The sequence below is a fragment of the Anomaloglossus baeobatrachus genome, chromosome 1 (genome assembly GCF_048569485.1).
Source record: "Anomaloglossus baeobatrachus isolate aAnoBae1 chromosome 1, aAnoBae1.hap1, whole genome shotgun sequence".
In the NCBI taxonomy this organism is placed as follows: domain Eukaryota; kingdom Metazoa; phylum Chordata; class Amphibia; order Anura; family Aromobatidae; genus Anomaloglossus; species Anomaloglossus baeobatrachus.
The window spans coordinates 674,228,413-674,246,009 of NC_134353.1; the positions used below are offsets into that span (position 1 = coordinate 674,228,413).

The following is a 17,597-nucleotide window of genomic DNA, read 5'->3' on the forward strand; positions in this document are numbered from 1 at the left end:
AGACACCCACACACAGACAACGCTGCACACACAAATATACGCACATACCACACAACACACACATTGCACAAAACATACCTCCCCCAAAACACACCACACACACACACAAACTGCGCAACACACACACAACGCTACAGACACACAGCGCTCCACAAACAACGCAACACACAAACAACACCGCTCTCACCCCCCGCCACACCCAGACAACACCCAGAACATGTACAGCACCCTACACAAACACTTGGTAACTACACACAACAACATCTATATATAACAAAAATCATACATGAACTACACAATACGTAAATTCTAGAATACCCGATGCGTAGAATCGGGCCACCTTCTAGTAATTATTATAATAGTACAGCATCTCTAAAATAATAACTTACAACATTACGTACACCACTCCTATAGAATAAGCCGAGACCCTTGTGAGCTTGACGCTATGAAAAATGAATTGTTTTAATTGAATATAATAATGTTTCACCATTTCGGTCAACTAGTGGTAGGCTGTGAACCATGTCCCCCACTCTATAGACATATCACTTTGTTCATTCTCAAGCTTATATAAGATGATCTCTGTGACATCAGTGCGGCTATAAATACCAGATTTCAGAAGGAGTAATTATCTGTGGGTTAATTACTTTCAAAGACACATTGTACCACATAACTGCTATATAAAGAGCTGTTCATTTATATCACTAAATACATGAAATAAATGAAATTGGGAGCGTTGACTGTAAAATATTAGACAAGTTTTCTCATTTTCCTAATGTAATTACAGTACAATGCTGCTTGATTTATATACTGGGCACGTAACTTCATGTTAAACACTATATTACAGTAGATAAAAATGATAGAGAGTAAAATATATAGAAAATCCTTTATTTTAGAAGATTTATTAGGAATGATGTAGTTTCAGAGAGTAGCACTGGATGGGAGATTTACTAAGCTAAATCCCCAAGTATTCTAGTATAATCTGCACCAAAAAAAGGTATACATGGCTTGCACCAGATTCATTATATTATTTAGACACTTTTTTGCTTCTTATTAGACAATGTTTAGGAAAGCGAGTATGTTTTAAAGGAGTCTTAACATTTGCAAAAATCATCTAGCAAAATAGTGGTTTAAACTTTAAGGCATATTTAAAAAGAGAAAAAACATTTATAATGTCTAGAAAGATGTGCTAAATCCATCACACAGCATGATCACTGTGATACATTTGCTCTGTCTGGTTTAGGTATAAAGGGTTATTCCCATCTGCAAGAATTTGTCCCAATATGTAGTATTTGTACTAATAAGATATTAGCAAATACCTCCAATTAGAAATGTAGTATAGCTCTTCTGAAAAGCCATGTCACTTACCTCATGTGCAGGGCATTACAGTAGCTTAGGTATCCAAGGTTACTGCCACTTAAACTGAGGTTAGTGAGATAGCTTATCAGGAAAACTATACTACCCCGTTTTTCCAAAAATAAGACTTCCCCTAAATATAAGCCCTAGCAGGAATTTTCACCATTTTTGGTTTAAAGCATAAATATAAGCCCTACTCAGAAAATAAGCCCTAGTTACATTTCAAAATGAAGTGTCCCTGAAGCTAAAAAAGTTAAAGAATACTGCAGGACCCTTCATTATAAAAATCAGACACCCCCAAAAGAGAGACAAAAGAAGACCCCGCAATCATACTCCCCAGACACTGACCGAGAGGACCTGATGTGAAATGCACACATCAGATCGCACACCCACATACATCTGATAGCTCAGACACACACACACACACATAGTACCACTTATATCCTCAAGCTAAGAATATATATGATGCCAGACTTCCATAAAAATAATACTTTATTATATAAAGAATAAAACACATATAGACAGACACAAAAGGCACAACAGAGTAGAGAGAAGTGCAACTGTGACTCCCACGAATTGGGGGGAGGGTGGGGGAGGGCCAGAAGAGTCTGTATTAAATTATTACACAATATCTCGGTAAAGGTACTAGTCTGTACAAAAATACAATTGATTCATAAATATTAGATCATCACCTTGTTTTCCCAAAGGCCGCATGGAGATAATTAGGAGGGGACCCTGTTGTGCCTTTTGTGTCTGTCTATATGTGTTTTATTCTTTATATAATAAAGTATTATTTTTTATGGAAGTCTGGAATCATATATATTTTTAGCTTGAGGATATAAGTGGTATTATCGTTTGATGGGATGCAGTCCTGATCATATTAGTGCAAAATGTGGAATGTGTGGTTATATGACACACACACACATAGACATCAGATCACACACACAATCATATAGCAGATCGTACACACAGACTCACCATATCTGGCGATACGGATTGCTTCTGGCCAGCAGGGGAACCTGGGATGCAGTGCCATTGAACGCAGAGAGGACATGTGGTGGAACGCATCAATGTGTTCCACCGTAGGTCTTCGCGCTCTACTGCATTGCATCCCATCTTCCCCTGCTGGCGGAAAGCAATCAATGTCGCCGGATGTGGTGAGTGGGTGTGTGTGTGTGCGATCTGATGTGTAATTGTGTGTGTGTATATGAGTATGAATGCATGTATGGGATCTGATGTATGTGAGTGTGTTGGCTAGAAGCAGGGGAGGACCGCTGTGGAGCCAACCTGCCGGGAGCACCTGCCGAAGATCATAGGAGGACCTAGGAGCCCAGCAGACATCAGTGGTATGGTAAGTATGATACTCCTGGGAAGCGGGGTCTGCTTTTTTGGGGGTGTAAACTTACCCAACTGTGTTTCCCCAAAAATAGGACCTACCTGAAAATAAGCTCTAGTGCTTTTTTTCAGGGCAAATAAAAGTATAGATGGTGTCTTAACTTTGCAAAAACGCGGTACATTTCTAATTGGAGGTATTTGCTAATATCCTTATTACTACACCTATTACATCTTGGGATATAATCTTGGATATGGGAATACCTCTTTAAGCTAAGGTAAAATCAGTTCTAATAATTATTCCCTTCTTTTTCATTACTCCTTCATTTATTACAATGCTAAGTGATCTTACATTTATATCCACCTCTTCAGCCAGAACTACGACCCTTCTAGATCTGTTGGAGACCAGGTTTGAATCCCTCAAATAATTAATAATTGACATGTCAAGGAAGTGACTGAACCGCATCATCAGTCAATTGAGTCAATTTGAGGTTTGATGATAAATCCGGTAATTCAGCATTTTCTAACTCTTGCCAGTTAAGGATTACATACAGAATTAGAGAACTTCTTGAACAAGATTTGATTATTTGCAGATCATTACTTTTATCTCTCATGACACATGGTCTGTTAGCTGTCAAATAATATGCAGAAAGAATCCTAGAAATAACTAGGACGATTTAATCAATGTGCAAAATGGAAAGGTCGGCTATAGCAATGCATATCATGTATAGTGGATCTAAACAAAAGTCACTGATCTACTTGTGAAATCCATTACTTTGACAATTCTAATTAACCAGAAAATTTGCAACACACTTTTAAGTACTGGGATGCGGGTGTTGTAGGCAGCACATAAAACTCTTGATTTGGATAATTTTTGGATTTTAAAATGCCACATAATAAATAGATACATCATATGGCTGTATTGACTGTTACAAGAAGATTGGAGACGTAAGCTTTATCTCAGAGGCATCTGAATCTTATTATAAGGCTATGTTCACACTGGGCGGTTTTGCAGCTTTTTTTTTTAGCTACGGATTTGCCTTGGTTTTATGCAAATCCATGCTAATAAAACGCTGCTTTTTAGAGTCCCAGCAAAGTCTATGAGATTTCTGAAATCTCATGCACACACACACAAACACGTCAGGATTTTTTCCTGACTGTTTTGTGAACCACCTCCGGTTTTGCTGTGTTATGAAAAGAATGAACATGTCAATTCTTTTCAGCGCTTTTGCTGCGGTTTTTAACCCTAGTGACAGGTGGACTCGCAGATACCTTAGATCGGCAGGTCTAACCGAGTTAATAAAAAATCCGGTTCCAGCACGGAATTGATCCAGGGTATCTGGCCGGCACTTAAAAATGGTGGTGTGGATAGGGGGATTGAAGCAGGCACGGTATATTTACCAAATCACCGGTGTGGCTGTACGGTCCCGCGGCCTCGCCACTTCCCCGCTCATTACATATTCACTGCTTTCATCTGGATTGGTTGAAGTCAGACATGCCCCCAGCATCTGACTGCAAACAATTACAGACCTGGTCTGCGGGTCTAGCGTAGAGAATGAGGTAGCCGCTCATTTAGTGGTGACCTCACTCATTCTGTTTACGGTCACAGGTATCGCCAGCTGTGACCGGAAATCACCTGAGTGAAGTGACTAGTGATCACGCAGCTCATTTATTCTCTGGAGTTCACAGCGAGCAGTCCTGTTCTATGGCTGCTTGCTGTGATCTTCAGATGTAGCAGAGCTGAATTGCTCTTAGACCTCGTGTGAATTGCGTCGGACCTGAAGGGGTGATTATGGATTAATAAAGTGATGAAAGAGGGTGCTTTTAATTTTATTTTATTTCTTTTATCTTATTATTCTTTGTCTTTTTTATTTTCATTTTATTTCAAATAAAGGATTTTTTTGGTGTTTGTGTTTATTTCTTGTCACTTATTACAGATTGGTGATGGGCGTGTCTCATAGACACCTGCCATTACCAATCTAGAGCTTAGTCTCAGCTATGAGCTGTGATAACCCTTGATATTTTCCCGATTGTTACCGCACCAGGGCAATTCGGGAAGAGATGGGTAAAGTGCTGGGATTGTCGCATGTAATGGATGCGACAATCCTGGGTGGTTGCAGGCTGATATTTTTAGACTGGGTCTCTGCAGCCTGAGAATACCAGCCCCCAGCTGTGGGTTTTATCTTGGCTGGGCATCAAATTTGCCGGGGACCGCAAGCTGTTTGTTTTTTTAATTATTTATTTAAATAATTAAAAAAACAGCATGGGGTCCCTCTTATTTTGATCTCCAGCCAAGATAAGCACACAGCTGGGGGCTGCAGCCTCTAGCCATGGGCTTCATCTGTACTGGGTATCAAAATATGGGGGGACCCTACGTCATTTTTTTTATTTATTTTTTACTGTACAATAGACCCACAGACTCCAGTGGGGGTGGGAAGCAGTGAATATGCATGAGACTAATGAGCGGCTCCATAAGTAGGAGGGGCCGTGGTAGCAGGTACGGTTGAGTCTAGAATGTATGAGCTGCTTCCAGGTTAGTGGGCGTGACCAGCTGGGTTAGTGAACGTGAACGGCTTGGTTCATGAGCTTGGCAATGTTTTCTCCCTTCCACTACAATCATGCTTTGCCCCCCTGCCCCCATGTGATAGGGGCCTGTTGAATGATGTCATACCTGGAAGGAGCCCATACACTCTAGCATCTACTGGAGACTGCCTAGCAATTTTTCTGCCCCTGTCAGGGGTGCTAACAATGGTAGTGAAACTCTTAATAATGGCAAAGCTAGAGAGGGAATCAGGGAGGGGGCAAGGAGTTCAGTACATTTCCTACTCTGAGACAACTGTTAGGGATGATGATGACAATAATCATGATGATTGTGTGATGGGCAAGACCTGGGAGCCAGATCAGGATGCAGAGAAGGTAATATCATCAAAGGAGGAGAGTATTGGCCATGGTGGTACACAACATAGGTGAAGTATGGCTAAAAGATCCTCTGTTGCTAAATCTGTTTCTTCTGTGGTCAACTCTGGAGCAAGAAATGCAATACATGCTATTAGCGTTAGAGACTCAATTCTTAGATCAAGCACAATTACCATAGTATTTCAACCAGCTTCAAGCAAACCTCTAAGGCTGGGGTCAGACAGCAGTATAACAGGGACGACGATTGCATCACAATGCACGGACTGGTTGGCGGCTCTCCTATTCCGAGCATGACAGCTGTCTAGCAATACAGGAAGCTGTCACACATGGGTCAGGAGAGACGCGGCCAGTGCGTGCACTACAATGCAATCCTCATTTGAGTTATATGGGCGTCTTACCCGGCCTAACTAAGAGTATCATCCTAGTTGCAGCTTACGATGTTTATCTTTTCTCCTAGTATATGAATATCAAGATCTGTTTTTCTGTGTGGGGCTACTCCCAAATCACCATCTGCAGACTTTCTCTTCATAGCTGTTTGTTAGAATTGGTTCTAATGCATCAAGATGGCAGACAGTCATGAGCTACACTTAATAGTTAAGGCCCCTTTACACACTGCAACATCGCTAACGACATCGCTGTAACGTCACTGGTTTTGTGACGTAATAGCGACCTCCCCGGCGACATTGCAGTGTGTGAAACGCATCAGCGACCTAGCCCCCGCTGTAAGGTTGCTGATCGCTACAAATCTTTCAGGACCATTTTTTTGGTCCTTTGTTTCCCGCTGAGCAGCATGCATCGGTGTGTTTGACACCCTTTCAATGACTTCGTTAGCAACTTTCCTTTCAAATAGCTGCTTTAACACGTCTCCAATGACCAGCTAGGTCGTTCTGCAGGTCCGTATCGCTGCTGCGTCGTTGGTAAGGTCTGCCTGTTTGAGCGACTCACCAGAGACTCACCAGAGACTTTGTAGCGATCCCGGCCAGGTTGGGATCGCTGGTGGGATCGCTACAAAGTCTCAGTGTGTAAAGTGGCCATTACAAATTGGAGACCCCTGCCCCATGGCTGTAATAAGCTACCAAGGCAGCAGTAGCAGAGATTACTGTATATTTGATAGGAATGACCAAATGTTTATTTATCCTTCAACTAACCTAATGCATTTTTAGCAAATAGGAATTCACTGCTTGAACAGCCAGATTGAGTCATACATGGACTGTGTACTTTTTCTGACAGGTAACTTGAGACCAGACCCCATGGACTTATAGGTCAGTAGATTGAACTAGTAGTAAGAACTAACCCAGTTTGCCATGGGTGTACAGTCTTGTATAGCCTCCAGTTACTGTCAGATAGGGTATTCGGTGCCACAAATGGATTTTTCATGCCCAAGCAGACCAGATTGCCCTCTGTAAGCATAGAACACTTGATATTTGTCAAAATGAATCTAACATGAATCAGTGCACTGCTGACTTCCAATTATCTTTGCCTGGTTAAAATGATTAGCCTGCCTGTTCATTGTGTTCAATATCGTTGTGCTGCCGAAAACGCCGATGCTGGGATCCTAGCCAGGCATCTACTCTGTGTATCAATTTTTCTGGGCAATTAAAGGCTTAGCAGTATGGCTTGCGTCAAAGCTGACAAATTTGAAATTTCAAATTATTAAATCATCTCTAATAGTTATTTTTGTTGGGAAAAAATGCTATCCATTAAACGTAACCACTTATAGTCATGAATAGCCTATGCATAAAACCGAAGAGGTAAGCAAGAGGTGAATTTGCGTCTCAGGTGTATGATGAAATAAACCAGCATAGAGAGTAAGTGCCTCCTTCATTTCCTATAGGTGCTGTGATGGTTACATGAGCCTTCAACACGTTATGTGCAGTTTGTATCTACAGCTGCTTAAGGTTACATTGACTTACAAATAATATGCAAATTACTGAGGACTCAAAATAGAGAACATGCCGGAGACAAGCATATATAAATGGAGGTGACTCCAAATATTGAACTTTTCATTGCTTTAGAAATTACGTACTTCCTAATTATTAGGTAAAGTCTACAAAGCTTATCTCCAACTTTTGATTAAAGTGATAATACTTTGGTCTTTACCTCATTATAAAAATAGAAAATGCTTTCATTAAAAATTGAGATTGAAATTTAGGCATTAGTTTTTCCCGGGATCCATCAATGACTAACAAAATCAAAAACTCAAAGCACTTATCTACAGTAATCTACGAAAATGAATAAAGAGGGCATATGCAACCCCTATAATTATATTAAAAGAACCTTTCCCTGCCCAGCATCTATTTATCACATCCAATGTACAGGTGACTTTGGCTCCTGGGGATACATGTTAAATGCCAATTCTTTCCCTTGGCATGATACCAAATAATTGCTCTTTTCACAGAGGTTACACTAACACCTTTGCTGTTTGTGCTTGGCATCAGTCCTAGAAGCCATTCAATGCTCTTTCCTTAACCTTTCCTGTTAGAATCATAATACACCAGCAATACTGTCATTAAAACAGCTTTGTCTGGCGGAAAAATACACTGTTTCCTTCAGCTGCGCATATCGCTATTTCAGGCTGTTAATAGCAGCGTAAATGCATGATAATTGAGAAAAAGTTGGTCACAAATAGACTATAAAAAAGTGTTATAATTTAGAAAGTTGTTCAATGACAATCCTTTTTTATTTGCAGCTCTAAGAAATTAGTAAGGATTCAGCTGTAGAGATGGGTGAACCCACAGATGTTCAGGTGTGACTTAAAAAAGAAAGTCTGGTTCAAGATCGAACTTGAACCCAAATTTCTGCCCGGACGCCAAACCACATTTAAGCATTTAAGTCTATGCAGACCCAAACATTGTGCTCTAAAATTGTAGCAGAAGGGTTAGGGGGCTGCAAAGCAGGATGCTTATAATTACAGACCTTCCTGATGGCTGTCACACTGCTTCCGGGTCTGCTCATTAACTCTCATACATACTCACTACTTCCCCCACCCACTGTTAGTCCTGGTGTCTGTGATTGGTTGAAGTCAGACCATGCCCCCACTGTTGTGAATGTCTTCTGAGTGGTTGCTGGTGTGGAGCTCCCTCTGGTGGCCAGGAATGGTAATGAAGCTGAGTTTGAATCTGTGAATCAGACAGGTGATGGAATTAATTGGGAATCCAGGAAATCCTATTGCAGTTCAGCCTAGTTTATTTAGGAGAGCATTTTGTGCCTGGTGGTGAACAGTTAAAAATGTTCCTGCCTGCTTCTGAAGATGGCTGGGAGTTTTTCCTTCTTTTTTTCCCCATTTATTTGGTGCCTAAATCTACTCCAAATAAGTTTACTGTTTCTGTGCTTAATTTCTGGATTTGCACTTAAGAGTGTTTCTGCATATTCCATTTGGTTCTGTGTTTGGTTTCTTGTATGTGAGGATCTGTATTTCTGCTTTTGTGAGCAGGGAAGTTTTTCCAGCAAGAAAGGTAGTTTGCTCTCTGTTCATTTTTGGATTATTTGCACTTTAGAATATTATTTGTTCTGTGATTTTGTTTCTTCCCATTATATCTGCAGTTCTGTTTAAAGTGTCTAGCACAAGAGTACCTGATATAGTGGAGGAGAGTCCGTGTGGTCTCAATATTTTTTATTATCAGGAGATTGGTATTTTTTGCAGGATTTTTTGCTGTCCGCAATCAGTTATCTGTCCTGTCCTGTTCTATCTAATAAGTCGGGCCTCACCTTTGCTGATCTATATTTTCTATCTGTGTATTGTGTTTTCTTACATCACAGTTGTTGCATGCTGGGGGCTTGCTATTTCTTTGGGAACTGTGCCGAGGCAAGTTAGGATTCCTCATTTCTATCTTTGAGGTGTAGCAAGTTTCTCAGGCAGTGACGAGGTGTCTAGGTGTATTAGGAACATCCCACTGCTACTTCTAGTGTTATCTGATAGATAGGGGATTGTGGTCAGCTCAGTTTCCAACTACTCTTGTGGTTTTGTTTTTTCCTGATTAATGGGATTTTTCGTGATCATCCACGGTTACCAGATCATAACACCCCACCCTGTATGACAGCATCTATGATTGGTTGGAATCAAACATGCTGTCTGCATACCAATAGCGATGTAAAAATAAATACATAAATACAAAAGCGCATAGGGTCCCCTCATTTTGTGAGCCCCTAGCCATGTGTTTCATCTTGGCTTTGTATCAAAATAAAAGGGACCCTATGGTATTTTTCTTTTAAATGCTATAAATAAACAATTTAAAAAAACTGCATGCAGTCCCCCCCAATTTTGATACCCAGTTTTCATTTAGCCGACAGCTGGGGACTGGTATTTTCAGGCTTAGGAAACCCATGGTTATTGCCTCCCAGGCTACAAATAGCAGCCATCAGCTGCCTAGAATTGTCTTTTATCTACTAGATGTGATGATTCTGGCACTTTACCTGGCTCATCCCAATTACCCTGGTGCGGCAACAATTGCGGTAACATTAGGGGTTAATGACAGCTCACAGCTGCCAGTAAGCCCTAGATTAGTAATGGCTAGAGGTCTATGAGGTGCCCCATTACTAATCCTGTAAGTTAAAAGAAATAAACACAAAGACCGAAAAAATACTTTATTTGAAATAAAATACAAAAAAACTCACCCTCTTTCTCCAATTTATTAACCAACTAAACACCACAGTCTAGCATAATCGACAAGAGGTCCCACGATAATCCCAACTGTGCTGCATACTGAAGTCAGTGCGCGGGCACATTAGAAAACATGACCACCGGCTGCGGCTTCAGGCAGACACTGACTGAGCCACAGCTGTGAGCAGTGATGTCACTGAGTTTACCTGGGGTCACAGCTGGAGTTTCCCATGGTACCCAAACTGTGACTGCAGGTAAACTCACCTCAGATGAACTCTTTGAACTCAGTTACCTCACCTCAGGTGAACTCTCTGAGTTTATCTGTGAAGCAGTGGGTGATTATGTTTTCTAATTTGCTCACGCGTTGCAACTTCAGTGTGTTCAGATCATTGTGGGACCTGCTGTGGATTACGTCAGACCTGGGTGTTTGCTCTGGCAAAATCCCCATTACATCGCAAATTGTGAAAAAGTTGAAATGATTAATTTAGGTGAAAAATTCTGGAAACCTTAAACCTTTCTCACACTGATGAAGTAAAGAAACAGACAAATACATAAAAAGTGATTTTAAAAAAGGTGTAAATAGAAACATAAACATAGCTCAAATAAAAGAAACAAAAACTTAAAATATACAAAAAATAAACAAACAACCAAGCTCAAATACAATAATGAAGCAGACCCTGTATTTTAGTGTGGGAGATTCCCTTCAATTAACATAATTAGGAATAATATAATCTAGACTACAAGCAGATTAAAAACTCAGCAGATTGGAGAACAGACTATTTTAAGGCAAAAACGAAGACTGAGTTACAGAATATACTGTATATGGTATATGTAAAGATTATTAAGGAATCACTTAAGCAGCTGCTGTGAATCTATTAGCTTATGGTTTTGTACGTGTAGGAAAGTTTTGCATTTGTGTGATAAAGAAAAATAAAGACAGCAAAAATATTCAAAATGTTCCTATTTTCTCTTCAGACATAAAACAGCAGAAATACTGCTGCTTGTTAATACCTTAAAAACATGATCATTTTCACACTACCTGTTCACATGCTCTATTGAAGTAAAAAATTGCAACGAAAATTCAATTAGCAATCAGCTGACGAAATAAAGCGAAAAATGGCCTGAGAAAATCTCATTAACAACACAAATAAATTGCACATAGTTAATGCGATTTTCTTCTCTGAACTGATTTCAACAAATCCTGTTATCTGCTATGGCTTCTGCACACTAAGCAATTTCTAAGCAATAAACATTTAAAGTGGCAAAACACAAATTGACAATAATGTATGTTAAACAACTGGGACATTTAAAGAGGCTATCCAACTTTTGAAAAAAAAGTGACAATAATATTCAGCTACCCTGTGTACACAATTATTAGGCAATTTGCATTTTTCATTATTCATTTTATTTTTGAACAACTACAGTGCTGTCTGTCAATCCAAAAGGTTAATAAATGTGAAACATGAATATTTAACATTTAAGAAAGTAAAAGTCAGGTTTTCTTACTTAGAGGTACTTCTCACATAGCGAGATCGCTGCTGATTCACAGGTTTTATGACGTATCAGTGACCTCATCAGCGATCTCGCTGTGTGTGACACTAAGCAGCGACCTGGCCCCTGCTGTGAAATCGCTGATCGTTACACACTGTTCTGGTTCATTTTTTGCTCGTTGGTCTCCTGCTGTGCAGCACACATTGGTGTATTTGACAGTGGGAGACCAACGAGCACCAACTCTGTGTAAGCAGCGTACGCTGGTAAGCAGGGTAAATATCTGGTAACTAAGCAAAGTGCTTTGCTTGGTTACCCAATATTTACCATGGTTACCAGCGTACACCGCTTAGCGCTGGCTCCCTGCACACGTAGCCAAGGTAAATATCGGGTAACCAATCAAAGTGCTTTGCATAGTAACCCGATGTGTACCCTGGCTAAGTGTGCAGGAAGCCAGCGCTAAGTAGTATACGCTGGTAACCAGGGTAAATATCGGGTAACCAAGCAAAGAGCTTTGCTTAGTTAGCCGATATTTACCCTAGTTACCAAGCGCAGAGTCGCTGGTGGCTGGTCGCTTTTCGCTGGTGAGATCTGCCTGATTGACAGCTCGCCAGCGACCATGTAGCGACGCACCAGCGATCCCTGCCAGGTCATATCGTGGTCGGAATCGCTGGTATGTCGTTTAGTGAGACGGTACCCTTAGAAGAATGTGTGCATAATTATTAGGCAACTACTAGTATGGATAATTATTTTGTAGTTAAATGAAAAATGAAAATTTTTCAATCTCCATTATTTTCATCTGCTAAGCACTTATGTTGATTAAAGATGAGCGTATTGGTCACTTGTATCTGGCCGTGAGACAAGAGTCCCGTAAATCTCTTAGCCAGGGCTAGCGCATTGTCATCTACTCGTCAAGTCACAGATGATATCGCTCTAGCCTTGACAGATCAAATGCCACTCCGGGCATGCAGCAAGGTAAGACATTCACAGGTCTTTCAACTAGTGGCCAGGTAACAGTGACCTGGACGCTGGACTGGGAGTCCCGCTATCGATCTGCTCATCTCTAGTGTTAACATCCTTAGAAACTACACACAAATTAAACACAAAAAAACACTTGCCAACTGTTATAAACTTAACTCCACTGAATTGTGTATTGTGCTTTCACTGGTGCATTGATCTTTGGCTGAGTGTTATTTCAGCTGTAGCAGAGCTAATTCATCGTGGGACCTCGTGTGGATTGCGTTGGACCTGCAGGGGTGTTTTGGGGGCTAATAAAGTGGTGAAAGAGGGTGTTTTTTGTCTTTTATTCCAAATAAAGGATTTTTTTGGTGCTTGTGTTTCTTTACTTTCACTTACAGATTAGCCTCTAAACTCTAGATAATCTAATCTAGAGCTTAGTGGCAGCTGTGCGCTGTTATTAACCCTTTATATTACCCTGATTGCTACTGGACCAGGGCAATCAGGAAGAGCCGGGTAAAGCACCGGGCTTGTCGCATCTAATAGAGGTGACAATCCTTGGCAGCTGCAGGCTGCTATTTTTAGGCTGAGTCTGGGCACCGCATGAATGGAAATGACCCCAACATAAGGTGCCGTGATCCTGGAAACGAGGCACAGAGGGGAGGCTCCTCCCACCGGCCATGCTCCAGGGAACACAGACAGCCATGAGTCATGACAACACTAAAGAGACTGCGCAAATGGTGAAGAAGACTAGTGAGTGAGGAAAAGAGATTTAATTAATAGGGAGTTAGAAAGATAGGAGATTAACAGTATCACACACCTTTTTAGGGCTACTGGAGACTTTGTAGGGATATTAACTAAACAAAAGAGCCCATTCTAAATAAACTGCCCGCCAAACATGGCTCCATATTACAAAAGTACTTCTTTTACTTGAAAACATCAGATTCATTTAAAACATTTTGATGTGTTTAACCTTACTCCATAATTGTTGTTCTGCCGAGCAGTAAAAGGCCAGTAAAAAGTAAATGGTTTTCCTGAAGCTCAGGTACTGTTGTAGAGTGGAAGGCGTTCATGCATGCATTATTTACTTTGTAATTTGTCGTATACAGAAATGTTAAACATAAACCAAATTTGGCAGCGCCATAAACACAATGTCCCGGTTTACAATGCTACATGCAACTGAGAGAGATGGGGTTTATGGACCGGAAAAGCGAATTCACCATATTTTATGGAATCTCTTAAACATTGAATAAACTGACCCTCTTGGGCTACTTAACAGCATTCACAATAGAGCAAAGTAATAAGGTTTATGTTTTCTATATTCATTATGTAACAGATAAATGGACATATAATGATATTGATTCAATCTGAGAATTTTACAATTTTTACTCATCACTTCTTATGGTGTTCGGTTAAACTGTTCATAAACAGACACTTGCTCATGATTCCAGGATCAAAGCAGAACAAGCAGGAGTGAAACAAAAAGTGAACGCACTCCCCGCTTCTAAACTGAATATGGTTAAAATACTCTGACTAAATACCCCCCCAACCGCCCCCCAAAGGATATTGTATGATATTACGTTTTCTCATTTGAATTGTTGATGCTGTTGATATATCTATGAACCTAAGAGCTTCACTCCACTGTAAGCTGGTTGCATAATTGCTCATCTTTATTGTCTTAATTATATACAGTACTGGTCAAAAGCTTGGACACATCTGTTCATGTAATAATTTTCCTTGTTCTAATTGAAATGTGGAGATTTTAGATTCAGATAACTGAATCAGCAAAACCACAAAGAAACACAAGAACAACAATATAAAGAAACAAGCTAGAATATGTACTTCAAACTTAGATCCCTCAAAGTAACCCCCTTTTGCTCTGATTACAGATTTAGGCTATGTGCGCACAGTGCGTTTTTTGCGGCGTTTTTGCGCATTTTATGGGTGCGTTTTTGGCCTGAAAACTGCAGGACTTTGCTTCCCCAGCAAAGTCTATGAGTTTTCATTTTTGCTGTCCGCACACATCTGTTTTTTTTACCTGCGTTTTTGAGTTAAAAAAAAAAATGGACATGTCAGTTCTTTCCTGCGTTTTTCTGCGTTTTCCGCCCATGCAATGCATTTGAAAAACGCAGCAAAACGCAGAGATCAAAAACGCAGCAAAACGCAGCCAAAAACGCACCAAATCGCGGCAAAAACGCATGCGTTTTTGATGCATTTTTTTGACGCAGGTGCGTTTTTGTGCGTTTTTAGCGGCCAAAAACGCACAAAAACGCAGCGTCAAAAAGACGCAGTGTGCGCACATAGCCTTATACACCCTTGGCATTTTCTCAAGCAGCTTCATCAGGTATCCACTTGGAGTGGCCAACAATAAACAGGAATGCCATGTCTAGAGGTTATTTGTGGAAGTACTGGTCTTCAGAATGTGTTTGTGACCATTAGGTGTATTTTGCAGAAGCAGTTTTGGTGCCATAGAGTTCAAATCAGTGCTAAGCCCTGTTTCACAACAGTTCTGCCAGAATATGGCGAGCAACACACAATTAAGCCAAACGACAGTCCATTACTTTCAGATATGAAAGTCAGTTTTACTGGAAAATTGCTAGAACATTGAAGGTATTTAATCACTATGAAGATGACACTAATAAAGTCCTCCCTATGAAAGGAAGACTGCATAAATGATGTATAGACATCAAGTAGCAGACACATCTCAACATCAAATGTTCAGAAGAGACTGTGAACAGCAGACCTTATTGGTCGAATTTCTGCAAAAAAGGCACTAATGCGGAGTGTCGTGCCCCAGGGCAGCTGAGCTGCTCGGATCCGAACGGTCCGTGGCTCGACGGGTTCCGGATCCGGGGGCACCGTCGACCAGTTTTAAATGAAAATAAAGATATAGTCTGACTACGCCACTCACGGTTTGTGGCTAGGGATGATAGGGCCGCCGCTGCGGGTTCCCGATGGAGATGATAGATGGGGGTAGCGTGGATGGTGGAGCCCTCCACAAGCAGGGCTTTTCCCCAGGGGTAGGTGAAGGGTTAACGTCGAGGCGCACAGCAATAAGTCAGTCCAGACAGAGAGTGCAGTTTGGTTGTTTTTACTTACTGGATTCACTCCCTGGGGACATGCTGGATCCCAGGTGCGCCCATGTCCTTTATAGCTGTGCCAGCCAACCTTGTGCCACTCTACCACCGATGCACTCTGGTGCATTTGTCAGTTCTCCATGGCGTGGAGCACTTGGAGGTCTTTCTGGTGTCTGGGCCCTGACGCAGGCAGCTTGGACTATTTAAGGGAATTTCTCCCGGTCCCCTCTTTGGTGCTGATGCCTCGGAAATTAGTGGTGGCAGACGAGTCCTGGAAACCCACCCTCCTGGCGGCAGAGTTAACAGATGGCTTGAAGTCCTCGTCTGTTCTAAGATCTGCACCACGTGCGTGCAAAGTACTGTGAGCCCTGGATGTCCACCCCATAAGATTCCACTGTCTTTGGAGCTTGCTCTTTCACTCTCCAGCTATTTTTCTCCTCTGAGTGGATGATCTTTCTATTCAGGTCTTTGCAGATTCTTTGCTCCTTTTAATGTGTCTCAAGAGTCTGTTGTCTGTCTTGACACCTTTCCTTTTTACTACTGCTCACTTCTCACTCATCTCCTCTCTACTCCTTTCAACTAACTAACTCCTCCCGCTGTCTACCCACACTTCCCAGGTCACACTCTACTCCCCCAGGTCAGTCCCTCCCTTCCCAGTTGGCTGCCTGTTAGCTCACAGTGCCCAGCCCTGTCCCCTGGTTCTAAGGGGGGCCTCCTACCCTGTTTGTGAGGTTGTGAGTGTATGTGTCCTGGTGTGCTAGTGTGTGTGTGATGACTGCAACAGTCATGTAGGATCCGATCTGTTACCGTGTTGTTACCTTGTTTTTGTGACACCTGGTTACTGCAGGGGCATCACACGGAGCAGAAGCAAGAATAGACTTGTTTGTACCAAGCATAACAAGCAAAACAAGGATTGGACATTCAATCAGTGCAAATTTATATGGTGTCTGATGAGTCACATTTTGAGAATTTAGTTACCAACGAACATGTCTTTGTGAGATACCAAAAAGGTGAGTGGATGGTTTTTACATGTATGGAACCCAACATGAAACATGGAGAAGGAGGTGTGGGGGTGATTTGCTGGTCACACGGTTAGTCATTTACTCCAAATTCAAGTTACGCTTACCCAGCATGGCTACCACAGCATTCTGCAATGACAAGTTATCCCTTCTGTCTTGCACTTAGCAGGACCCCCATTTGAGTTGCAACAGGACAAGGACAAAAACACCTCCAAGTTATATAAAGGCTATGTGACCAAAAAAGAGAGAAACGGAGTCCTGCGTCAGATGACATGGTCTCCAGAATAACCGAACCTCAACCCAATTGAGATGGTTTGGTCTGAATTGAACTACAGAGTGAATGCAAAGCAGCAAAAGTGCTCAGCACCTCTGAGGACTGTTTCAAGGGTGTTGTAAAGCCATTTCAGGTGGCTGCTAGATATGAAGCTGCTGGCCAAAATTTCATTGTACACATTCCAATAAAAACAAGGAAAATCATTGAATGATCAAATATTTCCAAATGGTTGATCGGTACTATATATGCAATTTTATATATTTTTATATATATATATATATATATATATATATATATATATATATATACTAGAAGGTGGCCCGATTCTACGCATCGGGTATTCTAGAATTTACGTATTGTGTAGTTAATGTATGATTATTGTTATATATATATATATATAGATGTTGTTGTGTGTAGTTACCAAGTGTTTGTGTAGGGCGCTGTACATGTTCTGGGTGTGGCGGGGGGTGAGAGCGGTATTGTTTGTGTGTTGTGTTGTGTGTGTTGGGTTGTTTGTGGAGCGCTGTGTGTCTGTAGCGTTGTGTGTGTGTTGCGCGGTTTGTGTGGGTGTGGGGTGTGTG

The 17,597-nt window shown here is 41.2% G+C and overlaps 1 protein-coding gene across 1 annotated transcript in view; it reads left to right on the forward strand.

Annotated features, from left to right (window-relative positions):
* MYO18B (myosin XVIIIB) overlaps positions 1-17,597 on the forward strand; it is a 1,019,172-nt gene that overhangs the window by 233,239 nt on the left and 768,336 nt on the right. The gene's annotated exons all lie outside the window — the stretch shown is intronic.